Genomic DNA, 13,431 nt, shown 5'->3' with positions numbered 1-13,431 from the left:
GTTTAAACATAAATTATTTGAAACGTTATGACAGCGAGACGTCAGAAGTAATTTATTGACAGTGAATCGAACACGCCGTTCATGCAGGGCTTTGATCTTGTGGCGTAACTCATCAAGCTCAGGGCTACTTAGTAAACACGGCGTACTTGCGCGTTTTACTTAATGCGACCAAGGTCATAGAAGAACGTTGTAATGGTGACCTTGCACTGATCTGAATTAATGACAACACAAATTACCTTATTTAATAAAAAAGTGTAATGTTTTAAGTATTACTAGAATTATAATATATCTATATAAGAAAAAATAAGTATATATATATGTTATAACGTACATATGCGTATTTTGATACCACTGCCAATGTTAGGGTCCTTTGTGTAGGGCGAAAGTGTCCTTGAATAACACTAAAAAAAACTAATAACCTTCACGGTGTCCAGAGGGGGCCACTTACACCTGGAAAGTTTTGGATTTCAATCTGGTTATTTTTTGTAGCATTTTGTTTGTTTGTTTTTATGTTTTTTGAATTTCGCGCAAAGCTACTCCAGAGCTATCTGTGTTAGCTGTCCCTAATTTAGTAGTATAAAACTGGAGGGAAGGCAGCTAATCACCACCACCCACCGCCAACTCTTGGTCAACTCTTTACCAACGAATAGTGAGATTAACTGTCTCATTATAACGCCCCCACGGCTGAAAGGGTGACCATATCTGGTGCGACGGGGATTCGAACCAGCGACTCTCTGATTACGAATTGAACGCCTTAACCCACCTGGCCATGCCGGGCCTGTAGTACTTTAAAACGGTTTAGACATGTTTATATAATTGATGAATATTCTCTAGCTTATTAAGTTTAACATTAAACGTCCATATCAAATATTTGTACGTATTTTGGTTTCTGACAATGATGTAGGGAAAGCAACGTCTTCGTATAACGTTCGAAGAGGCGCAGATGTTCCCATTGTAAAGTCCACAAATCCGCCTCGCACTGTCAAGTGAGTAGGGCACTCGACTCACAACCTTAAGATCGCGGGTTGGAATCTCTCTCCCACCAAACAGGTTTGTCCTTTCAGCCGTAGGGCGTTATAGTGGTACAGTAAGTCCTACGTTTCATTGGTTGCAAAGTACTCCAAGAGTTGGCATAGGGTGTTATTAACCATCTGCTTTCTCTGCAGTCTGTCACTTAAAAATTTGGAACAGCAAGCGCAGATAGCCCTCGATTTGCCCTAAATATTAAAACATGTAATAACAGCAGACAAGTTAGGAACACGTAATAATGACAATGAGCTGGTCTCCATCATTCAAAGGTTTCAAACGAGGGGCGGACACGTGTCAATGACGTATGTCTGAAATATTACAAATTACGTTTTTCTTTCATCTTTTGTCCTTCTCACACCATCCAAAAACGTGATTAGAATCTCAATGTCAAATAACAGTGACGATTTTCTTGCCAGTCTTTTAGCCTTGATATTTCAGAACATTGTGATGTATTCATTGTTTGGGTAATTACACACTGGATCACTGCGTGGAGTTCTCACACGAATAGGCCCCACCTGATTTCAAGCACAAGGCCTCGAGCTCCAGGAAAGTCTGTTTTGTTTTCCGTTAAATCGTTTTTTTTTTCTTTTTTTAACCCTAAAACCACACATACAGTTATCTGCGCTCTTTCTACCACGAGGAATTGAATCCTGGATTTTAGCGTTTCTCAATTTACGTAATGAAATATATCATATGTAATAAATAATAATGTATAATATATATAAAGAATAATATATAATACAGATATCATCAATATTTATAAAATAACATACAACCTAATGTCACAGATATCATCAGTATTTATAAAATAACATACAATCTAATGTCACAGTTTATCACAGATAATAGCAGTATTTATAAAATAAATTATCCAATTTTGTTTTATCTAAGGACTTAAAGGTAGCCGCCTTGTATTTATATTTTCAACGGTTTCTTATAGGACACACTGAATAGACAGCCAAATTACACATGTAAACTTCCAACGTAGCCTTTCCTAATATAGAGCTACAGAAGACAGAAGATACGGGGCCAACCTCGTAGGAACGTTTATAGAGTTATATAACAAGTTAAACAACTTTCAACTGAATAATTCATAAAAATATCGTTAAAAAACTTCTTATTGCAAGCCTGTACAAATATAGGTTCCATGTCGTTAGTAAAAGTCAACTCTAAACGCCATATATATAATAAACACTTCACTAATATAAGAAACCCAATTTGTTTATTTTTCATTTGTCTTTGCCCGGAATTACTGATGATGAGTAAAATTCCTCACAACTGGCATAGCTCAGTGATAAGTGGGGAGTCTAATAAGAAACTGAGATTCATATTTATTTATAGAATGGAGCGTATTCAGCGACATACCACAACTCGAACCTTGAGTCTTCCGATCTACAGCTTGCAAATTAACCACTACGCTGGCGCATTCTCTTAACATGATTACAGTTTTAAACATTGTATATGTAAAAACCTGTATACAACTTTCAAAGTTTATAATATTTACATAATTTTAAACAAAATATTAAAGGTGAATTTTTCAACAAATTTAATAATTGCCTTGGAAACTGTACTTTGGTTAGGTATAATTCCTGTGTGGTTGCCATATTTTTAAACATTTTAGTTTTGAGCAAAAAATGAAACAAAATAGGCGGGTCCTCGAACTCAAGTTCCTCTCGGTCGTTCGGCTGTTTCCGTGACGTTTTACAACTATGACGTAATAGTTGCCAAACACGCTTCGTTGCGCGCCGACCATTGTGTTCCTTTCAGTGCTGGCGTTTTATGTAAATCTATCGGGGTTTTTTTCGGATTACATACTTTGTGAGACTATTTTTTTGTCTTGATATTGCTACTTTATGTTTGTTTTATGATAACATGGTTTACTGCTGCGTACAGGTTCCACCCCTCTGAAGCCATCCCTTGCAATCACAAAGAGAACAAACTTAAAGGTATGTGTGCAGTATAAAGCGATAAACAATAACTAGTATAATATAATAATTTAAAAGTACAAATCGAGTATATTCCAAGTTTAAAAGCTGGTAGATCATTCCGTAGATGTTTTTGTATCATTTTTAAATATGGAAAAGTTTGAAGAATTCCATTTTTCAAACTTAACATTTCAAGATAAATTAACTATTCAGACTGCGACATCTAGTTTAATTTTGTAGACAGAATTATGACGTATAATTGAAATTCATTTTCTTTTTCATTTTCATTTCATCTGTTTCTTCGTATGCACTGGCCATGTTTATTTACATTCAACGCGCTGGCGTTGGCGGTTTGTTTGGCAACTATTACGTCACATTACCTTTCCTAGCGTCAAAGGTAAAAACTAAAACGTTCGGATTGCCGTTCGGAAAGGGCTCTTTCAGTACCAAGTTTTATGTTTCATTTATTAGCACATATTTTTTATAAAAAACGTGAACCTGCAAAATTAATCAGCATGAGTAGTTCTTTTGACTGCAATGTTTTCTTTTTTCTGTAAAATTCACCTTTGAAACGTAATAATAACCTTTCCAGAGACTTGTTAACTTTCTCAAACATTTTCTGTTTTTCTTTCACACTTTAACAAAAGTCATTGAAATAAGTGTTAGAATTATTTCATAAAACCTGAGAAAAACTCACACAGTTGAAAGGAAAAGCTTTCCTTTCTTTCCTTTTTTATTATTATTTTATTTTATTTTATTTGTTTATTGGCCGGCATGGCCAAGTGGGTTAAGGCGTGCGACTCTGAGGATTGCGGGTTCGCATCCCCGTCGCGCCAAACATGCTCGCTCTCTCTCAGCCGTGGGGGCGTTATAATGTGACGGTCAATCCCACTATTCATTGGTAAAAGGGTAGCCCAAGAGTTGACGGTGGGTGGTGATGACTAGCTGTAGTCTTATACTGCAAAATTAGGGACAGCTAGCACAGGTAGCCCTCGAGTAGCTTTCTACGAAATTCAAAAACAATCTTTTTTTATTAATGTTACATCCAACTTTCCTTTTTGTTTATGTTACATCCAACTTTCCATAACTACTAAGATTGAATAAGAAATATTTTTAACTTTAATATATTTAGATTCGAGAACATGTAAAAAAATGATCCAGTACTCTGAAACTATTGTGATCACAGTTCATAAAAAAACCTTTCTATTGTAGAGATCACGACAGAGAGGAACACCTTTACAAGTCCTGGTGAACTAAACCTTTCCATTGTAGAGATCAAGACGAGAGGAGCACCTTTACAAGTCCTGGAGAACTAAACCTTTCCATTGTAGAGGTCAAGACGAGGAGGGAGCACCTTTACAAGTCCTGGAGAACTAAACATTTCCATTGTAGAGATCAAGACAGAAAGGAAAACCTTTACAAGTCCTGGAGAACTAAACCTTTCCATTCTAGAGATCACAACGAGAGGAACACCTTTACAAGTCCTGGGGAACTAAGCCTTTCTATTGTAGAGATCAGGACGAGAGGAACACCTTTACAAGTCCTGGGGAACTAAACCTTTCCATTGTAGAGATCAGGACAGAGAGGAAACAACCCTTAAAGAACCTGGGGAACTAAACCTATTCATTGTAGAGATCAGGACGAGAGGAACACCTTTACAAGTCCTGGTGAACTAAACCTGGTAGAACTTTTCCATTGTAGAGATCAGAACGAGATGAAAACCTTTACAAGTCCTGGGGAACTAAACCTTTCCATTGTAATGATCAGGACGAAAGAAACACCTTTACAAATCCTGGGGAACTAAGCCTTTCCATTGTAGAGATCAGGACGAAAGGAATACCTTTACAAAACCTGGGGAACTAAGCCTTTCCATTGTAGAGATCAGGACGAGAACACCTTTACATGTCCTGGGAACTGAATAAGACCCAATTAACTATTTAAATACAAGAAGGAAAACTTCTTGTCAGTGAAACAAAAGAAATCATAAAAAAGAGTGGGAAATGTAATGGTGGGTGGTCAGTAACTTTCACCACGTTTGACCATTCCAGGTTTTGTTTTTTGTGAGGAGATAAAGAAAGGGATCTTTTGGAAAAAACGAATATTGTTTTTTGTTTTTATGGCCAAAGATTAGCAATTGGATAACTGTGTTCTGTCCTCCACAGGTATCGAAATTTGAATTTTAGCATTATAAATTCTCAAATTTGCCACTGAGTCATCGAGGGGTGAGCTTGCGAAAGGGACTGACATGCCAAAAGTTTCTGTTTTGATTAGTTACTAAACTCGCTCTGATTTTTTGTTTTTGAATTTCGCTCAAAGCTACTCGATGGCTATCTGTGCTCGCCGTCCGTAATTTAGCAGTGTAAGACTAGAGAGAAGGCAGCTAGTCATCACCACCCACCGCCAACTCTTGGGCTACTCTGTTACCAACGAATAGTAAGATTGACCGTAACATTATAACGTCCCCACGGCTTGGAGGGCGAGCATGTTTGGTGCGACCGGGATTCGAACCCGCGACCCTCAGATTACGAGTCGAACGCCTTAACACGCTTGGCCATGCTGGACTAACTAGTTCTGATTTAAGCCAAGCTTCTTAGCTACTGTTTCTGTTTGGTTTAACAAAACATTTCGCCGTTTCTGTTATTCAAGAGGTTTAACTTTTATTAATTTCACATTTTTTATGTTTTAATTTTTCTTTCATGAAAAACGTTTTACATATCTTTCTCTGGCTTGGCCAGGTGGTTAGTGCTCTTCACTCCTAATTGTAGGATCACTGGTTCGAATCCCCCTCCTACCAAACATCTCAGGCATGAGAGCGTCATTGTGTTACGATTTATCTCCACTATCCGTTGATGTGTGTGTGATTTTTTTCTTATAGCAAAATTACATTGGACTATTTGCTGAGCCCACCGAGGGGAATCGAACCCCTGACTTTAGCGTTGTAAATCTGTAGACTTACCTCTTTATTCGTTGGTAAAAGAGTAGTCCAAGAACTGGCAGTAGGAGGTGATGACTAGCTGTCTTCCCATCAGTCTTTCACTGCTAAATTAGAGACGGCTAGCACAAATAGTCCCCGTGTAACTTTGCACGAAATTTAAAACAAACAAACAGTTTTCTGTTTTTAAAAAATAATTAATTTACGTTTTCCTAAATTATTCTGAGTGACAACACTTCTACAATTAAAAATTAATAATCAATCATTTTCAAATATTTGCAATCGTTTTGTCGAATTTTTGTATAAACAACAGACATAGGATTGAAGTTGACTAAATTTATCTGTTACATTTTTTTAAGATGTTATAAATGACTACGTCATTGATATGAATGCAGACGAGTAAGGTCATTGCGTTTGAAAGCTACACCCTGACCAGAAGAGACCACACCTTGAGGACCGTTTTACATGATATCACTTGCAATACAAGGAGAAGCCCGCTTGCTAAGGACGACTACACCATGACAGACCAGTAGTTTTGTCCACGTTTTCCAGTCTCATTGTGTTCGACGTTCTTCTTTGCCTGTGAAAGTGTCACACTAAACATGCTCACCCTTTCAACCTTGGAGGCGTTATTTACTGAACTAAATTCATTAAGGTGGTATAGATACGAAACACCAATAAAACACGACCACAGATATGGAAAGTGTTTTATTACGTCATTGTGTTTACTGTTTGAAAACGACGATTATATAAAGTTGTGGGCCTGATACAACAAGAACGACGCTCACCTTGATGTGTCAGCTTTAAAATGCCATTGTGAAAACAAGAACAGACACGTCTAACACCACATTTATCATCTTATAATATTAAACAGATGTTTATCAGAAGAGGTTAGCTCATCTGTCAGCTACACTATTACTGACGATCGAACATCAGTAATTATTTTATCTCCGATATAAATATTTTTCTTGGTGTTTAGCGTTCTGAGGTAAAGCTCCAATAAACATTGTACAATATTCTACCACTAGGTGGTACGTAAAGATTTGGCGGCTCCATAATAAGTTAATCGAACCAGTTAAACAAGAGTCCGCGAGGTTGCGCTAACGACTCACTTTTGAATATATCAAACTAAACTTCGATTTCTAGTTTTTTCCTCCCGCCATTAACACCAGTGTTCCTCACCTCACTGTTAATTATGTTTGTTGTTTGAATGTCACGCAAAGCTACACGAGGGCTATCTGCGCTAGTCGTCCCTAATTTAGCAGTGTGAGACTAGAAGGAATGCAGCTAGTCATCACCACTCCTCACCTACTCTGGGGCTACTTTTTTACCAACGTATAATGAGTTTGATCGTTACATTGTGACGCCCCCACGGCTGAAAGGACGAACATGTCTGGTGTAACGAGGATTCGCGATCCTCAGATTACCAGTCAAGTACCGTAACCACTTGGTCTTGCCGGGTCACATATACAGAGAGAGACACAGAGACAGTACATATGTGTATAAGTGTGCATGTTTTCTTGTCTAAAGTCGGACAATTTTTGGAATGCATACCTTCTAACTGATGACAGGTTGTACTGGGAGAATCAATGTGACTGGATACAAAAACACATTAATCACATATTAGGCCCTAAGCCTATCATAATGTCTATCAAAAGTAGGGTTTTTTATTCCTTGTATAAAGTTGCTAGATGACTTATGTAAGGTTCATGTGTAGATATTTTTTCTAACCATCCTGAGGTCACAGTTCAAAACCTTGCAACAAATGTGCACACAGGATACCCACGGAACATGGCAACACATTACTTTGTTTAACAAACTACAATACGATATCACTTGTGTAATTCACTCAATATGGACTGCTGGACTTCCAATATTTTATTATAAAAATCCACTTATTGAAGCTGCTACTCTTGTTAAACAATAAAATTCCATCTATTTTCATAATAAAAACAGCAAGTAAGTCGCATGACCCTTGAAGAAGAAAACATCATCAGGCTACAGACAGGATAAAGACAGGTTACATACAGGCTACAGACAGACTACAGACAGGCTACAGACAGGTTACAGACAGGCTACAGACAGGTTACAGACAGACTACATATAGGCTACAGACAGGCAACAGACAGACTACAGACAGGCTACAGACTACAGACAGGCTACAGACAGACTACAGACAGGCTACAGACTACAGATAGGTTACAGACTACAGACAGGCTTCTGTTGTCTCCTCCCCCTTAGGTCAACATTAAGACGCCAACAGAACGGGAATTTGACCCCATCTGGGAAATATATTATAAAGCATAATGGAGTCCTAGTTTGTAAATGATTCGATTATTTGTTTGTATTTAAGCACAAAGCTATACAATGGGCTATTTGTGCTCTGCCCACTATGGGTAACAAAACCCTGTTTCTAGCATCGCAAGTTCGCAGATACACCACTGTGCCATTAAAACGTGGGATTCTTTAGGAGAAATACAACAGTGTGGTGGGTATAACTCATGGTTATACGTGTCATATCGTGGTGTGTCTTCAAACGTTTGTGAGAAACCCCAATCTGATGACTTTAATGGAATATGTTTATTTGTTTTACTGTGGAAACATTTTTATGATGATAACTGTTGGAAGATATCAAATAGTCTGAAGATAAGCTGGTAGAGTGTATGATTTCCTAAAATTAACCTGTGTAGGTCGAAATTGTTCTTCCTTGGTTGACCAGACGGTTAGGGTCGCGAGTTCAAAATCCCCTCGTACCAAACATGCTCGCCTTTTCAGTCGTGGGGACGTTATAATGTAACGATCAATCCCACTATTCGTTGGTAAAAGAGTAGCCCAATATTGGTGGTGGGTCTTACACTGCTAAATTAGGGACGGCTAGCGCAGATAGCCCTCGTATCGCTTTGCATGACATTTAAACAACAAACAAACAAACTCACTACATCTCCCGTATTCAAAACCGACTACGTCTGCATGTCCAGATGATTAAGGCACTCGATTCGTAATATGAGAGTCGGGGGTTCAAATCCCCATCACAGCAAACATGCTCGCCCTTTCAGCGGTGGGGGCGTTGTAATTTTACGGTCAATCTCACTATTCATTAGTAAAAGAGTAACCCACGAGTTGACGGTGGGTGGTGATGACTAGCTGCCTTCCCTCTAGTCTTTCAACTGCTAAGTTAGGGACGGCTAGCGCAGATAGCCCTCGTGTAGCTTTGCGCGAAATTCCAAAATAAACAAGCAAACTATGATTTTTCTTCTAATGAGATACGTTCGTCTATTTAATTTATAGGTTTACTAGTACGATTAATGTTGTGCTATTTAACACTTTCAACCTCAACAGTTTTATTTCATTTCTATCATGACCTGTTGAACCTACGTGTTCTTCTAACATCATAAACCTTAACAGGGGGTAAGTCACACAGGTACAACAGAACACTGTGGTAAAAAATACCACTCAACTACCAATATGCAAGTCACGAGCTCTCATTCCATCACCAATTATCAGAGGGCATTATAATGTGTTAGGTAATCCCATATTTTCTCTGTAGAAGAGTTGACTGTGTGTAGTGTTGACTAGCTGCTTTTCATCTCGTCTATCACTACTAAATTAGGGACAGCAAGCATAATTAACCCCTTCGTATCTTCGCACAAGGTCAACAAACATTAGCATTATTACTAATGTATCTCAGATAATTGGAGTTGCCGTTCGTTGTATACAGTTTATTTTACCACAGAACTAACGCGTCAGGTTTGTTTTTAAACTATTTACGTTCTTTAGTCAGTTAAACTAGTTGTACCTCTTATATCAACAGTATTTTAATACAATTACTTTATCTGAGAAGCACGCTATAACTAATGATTTAAACTTTAGAGCCAAGATAAACGAGCACAGAACTTTCTTAGTTTTATAACTTAAATATCTCTTCCTCTACTCATCTTGGATAACTGGTCGAGCAAGTTTTTTTATATTTGTCTTTATACCTATATGTATATATATATATATATTATAAGACGAACTACTATGACTTTTTAATGTCTTCACTTCATCAGACGATTTGCGATTCAGATTTCTTTGCACTTTTATGTTAACCTAACTGGTTTTCTTTGGAAATTTTCTTTTAACAGTTTGTGTATGTCACATGGCATAACTGCTTCAAATGTCTTTTCACGACTATTGAATTGATATAATTAAATTCAAAGTGCAGAACACGTTTCAGTTGTTTTTTTTATATTAGAATCTCGATTTTTCCTTCACCTCTTGTCATAAAAACTCACAAAAGTTTATTGGAATTTTACACTCTCGTCTCTCCCCCTCTGAACCCTACGGACGTGAAACCTTGAATTAGATTTTCTGTGTCAGACAAAACAGTTTGTTTGAAGTTACACATAAAGCTACACAATGAGCTGTCTGTGTTCTGCTCGCCACTATTAACGAAACCCGGTTTCTAGCATTGTAAGACATACCGCTATGGTACTGAGGGCAGGACAGAACAGAAATACTTTATTTTATAGGTTTTCTCCAAAACAAACGAACAATTTTGTTTTCTATATAAAACAAACATATAAATTAAACATCTAACAAATTATCCTCCGAGATTAAATATTAGTCTCATATTTATTTTTAATGAAAAAAATGTTATTTTTGCTCCTACTTGCCCTCTTCAGATTATGTGATTTTATGACAATTGCTGCTTTCCTCAAATTGTGCTCCTTTCTTCTTGCAGTAGTTATAATTATATAAAGAATTCTGCACTCAGTTATTTTTTCCCTCTTTGTAACAGCAATCAACATGTATTCACGTCGTTTCAAATGAAAATTGCGAAATCGGTCAAAATCAAATTTTCATAACCGTTATTTGAGTGCACAACATTTCTAATGTGTCTTACAACATTGTGTCTGTACTTTTTTATGTTATAATACAGGTTCTTTTTTACATGATGGAATCCCTTTCACTTTCTTTATCACGTGAGAAAGAACTGTACCACAGCATATAAAACCATAGACAGGAAAAATATGCTCTGTATCTCCTGGGCCCGACATGGCCAACTGTGTTAAGGCGTGCGTCTCGTAATCTGAGGGTCGCGTGTTCGCATCCCGGTCGCGCAAACATGTCCGCCCTCCCAGCCGTGGGGCGTTATAATGCGACAGTTAATCCCACTATTCGTTGGTAAAGAGTAGCCCAAGCGTTGGCGGTGGGTGGTGATGACTGGCTGCCTTCTCTTTAGTCTTACACTGCTAAATTAGGGACAGCTAGCACAGATAGACCTCGTGTAGCTTTGTGCGACATTCAAAAAAAACAAAACAAACTGTGCTTCCTGTGGTTGGCAAATTTAGACTGCTTTATTTAATTGTATGAACCACAAAATGTTTTCAAAAAATCTATCTAACTAGTCTCTCTTGACTTGTTTGTGTATGTTTATTGCATCATTAATTCTGTTTCAAATAATTCTTCTAATAATTTTCCGAATAACCAAAGAGCCCTACTTTCTATTAAAATTATAATTTTGTTCCTAATTATTTATTCAGTTTTTGTATGAAATGAACACAACTATAAACTCTCAGTACAGCCTGAGAGCTATGAAGATTACAAGGCTTAAAACTACAATAATAAAGTTGCGAAATAAAATTCCTACTTTTGTGTCCAGATAAATCTGCCAAAGTAGGAAAACATTTCATAGATTTGTGATTGTGATTTAATTATTGTTTCATTTATTGTTATAAACTGTTGTGTACTTCATTTCAGAATTCAGAATTTCTAATACTCTTGTTTGTTTATGTTTTATGATACACCTATATAGTGTATATACTTTAACTATGAAAACTATCGAGTATTTATAAATCGATTAAAGCGCCATCTGTTGCGTTGCAAATATATTTAAGGATGTTCATGATACGATTATCGTATATATTTAAAAAAAATATGAATTTGATCATCTGAATATTAAACGTGAATACTCTCAGATCAGACAAGTAGCCTCAAGACATCTAGTAACATTAGCCAAGCAGCCTAGGGGCTAGTCACGATGACGTGATTAGGTAAATAGGTAGGTAATAATAAAAAAAGTTGCTGTTTTTACAATTTTTGAATTGTTAAACTGGAGTTGTTAGCAACGTTTTTAGGGTATTTTTAATATACACACGTTTATCAACACTTTAAGTGTTCGGTTTTCATTGTTGTATTGTAACATCATTCTTACAAGATGAGATTATCATTATACTACAGTATCATTGTTGTAAAGTGAAATTATCGTTGTACTATAATATTATTGTTACAAGATTATTGTTGTACTATAATATCATTGTTACAAGATTACTGTTGTACTATAATATCATTGTCACAAGATTATTGTTGTACTATAATATCATTGTTACAAGATTATTGTTCTACTATAATATCATTGTCACAAGATTATTGTTGTACCATAATATCATTGTCACAAGATAAGATTATTGTTGTACCATAATATCATTGTCACAAGATAAGATTATTGTTGTAGTATAATATCATTGTCACAAGATTATTGTTGTACTATAATATCATTGTTACAAGATAAGATTATTGTTGTACTATAATATCATTGTTACAAGATAAGATTATTGTTGTACTATAATATCATTGTCACAAGATTATTGTTGTACTATAATATCATTGTTACAAGATAAGATTATTGTTGTACTATAATATCCTTGTCACAAGATTATTGTTGTACCATGATATCATTGTTACAAGATAAGATTATTGTTGTAGTATAATATCATTGTTACAAGATAAGATTATTGTTGTAGTATAATAGCATTGTCACAAGATAAGATTATTGTTGTACTATAATATCATTGTTACAAGATTATTGTTGTACTATAATATCATTGTTACAAGATTATTGTTGTACTATAATATCATTGTCACAAGATTATTATTGTTGTACTATAATATCATTGTCACAAGATTATTGTTGTACTATAATATCATTGTTACAAGATAAGATTATTGTTGTAGTATAATAGCATTGTCACAATATTATTGTTGTACTATAATATCATTGTTACAAGATAAGATTATTGTTGTAGTATAATAGCATTGTCACAATATTATTGTTGTACTATAATATCATTGTCACAAGATTATTGTTGTACTATAATATCATTGTCACAAGTTTATTGTTGTACTATAATATCATTGTCACAAGATTATTATTGTAGTATAATATCATTGTTACAAGATAAGATTATTGTTGTAGTATAATATCATTGTTACAAGATAAGATTATTGTTGTAGTATAATATCATTGTTACAATATTTTTGTTGTACTATAATATCATTGTCACAAGATTATTGTTGTACTATAATATCATTGTTACAAGATAAGATTATTGTTGTAGTATAATAGCATTGTCACAATATTATTGTTGTACTATAATATCATTGTTACAATATTTTTGTTGTACTATAATATCATTGTCACAAGATTATTGTTGTACTATAATATCATTGTTACAAGATAAGATTATTGTTGTAGTATAATAGCATTGTCACAATATTATTGTT

Source organism: Tachypleus tridentatus, unplaced genomic scaffold, assembly GCF_004210375.1.
Source record: "Tachypleus tridentatus isolate NWPU-2018 unplaced genomic scaffold, ASM421037v1 Hic_cluster_2, whole genome shotgun sequence".
Classification (NCBI taxonomy): Eukaryota; Metazoa; Arthropoda; class Merostomata; order Xiphosura; family Limulidae; genus Tachypleus; species Tachypleus tridentatus.
The sequence above is the reverse complement of the archived record's forward strand: the minus strand, read 5'-3'. Positions refer to the sequence as shown.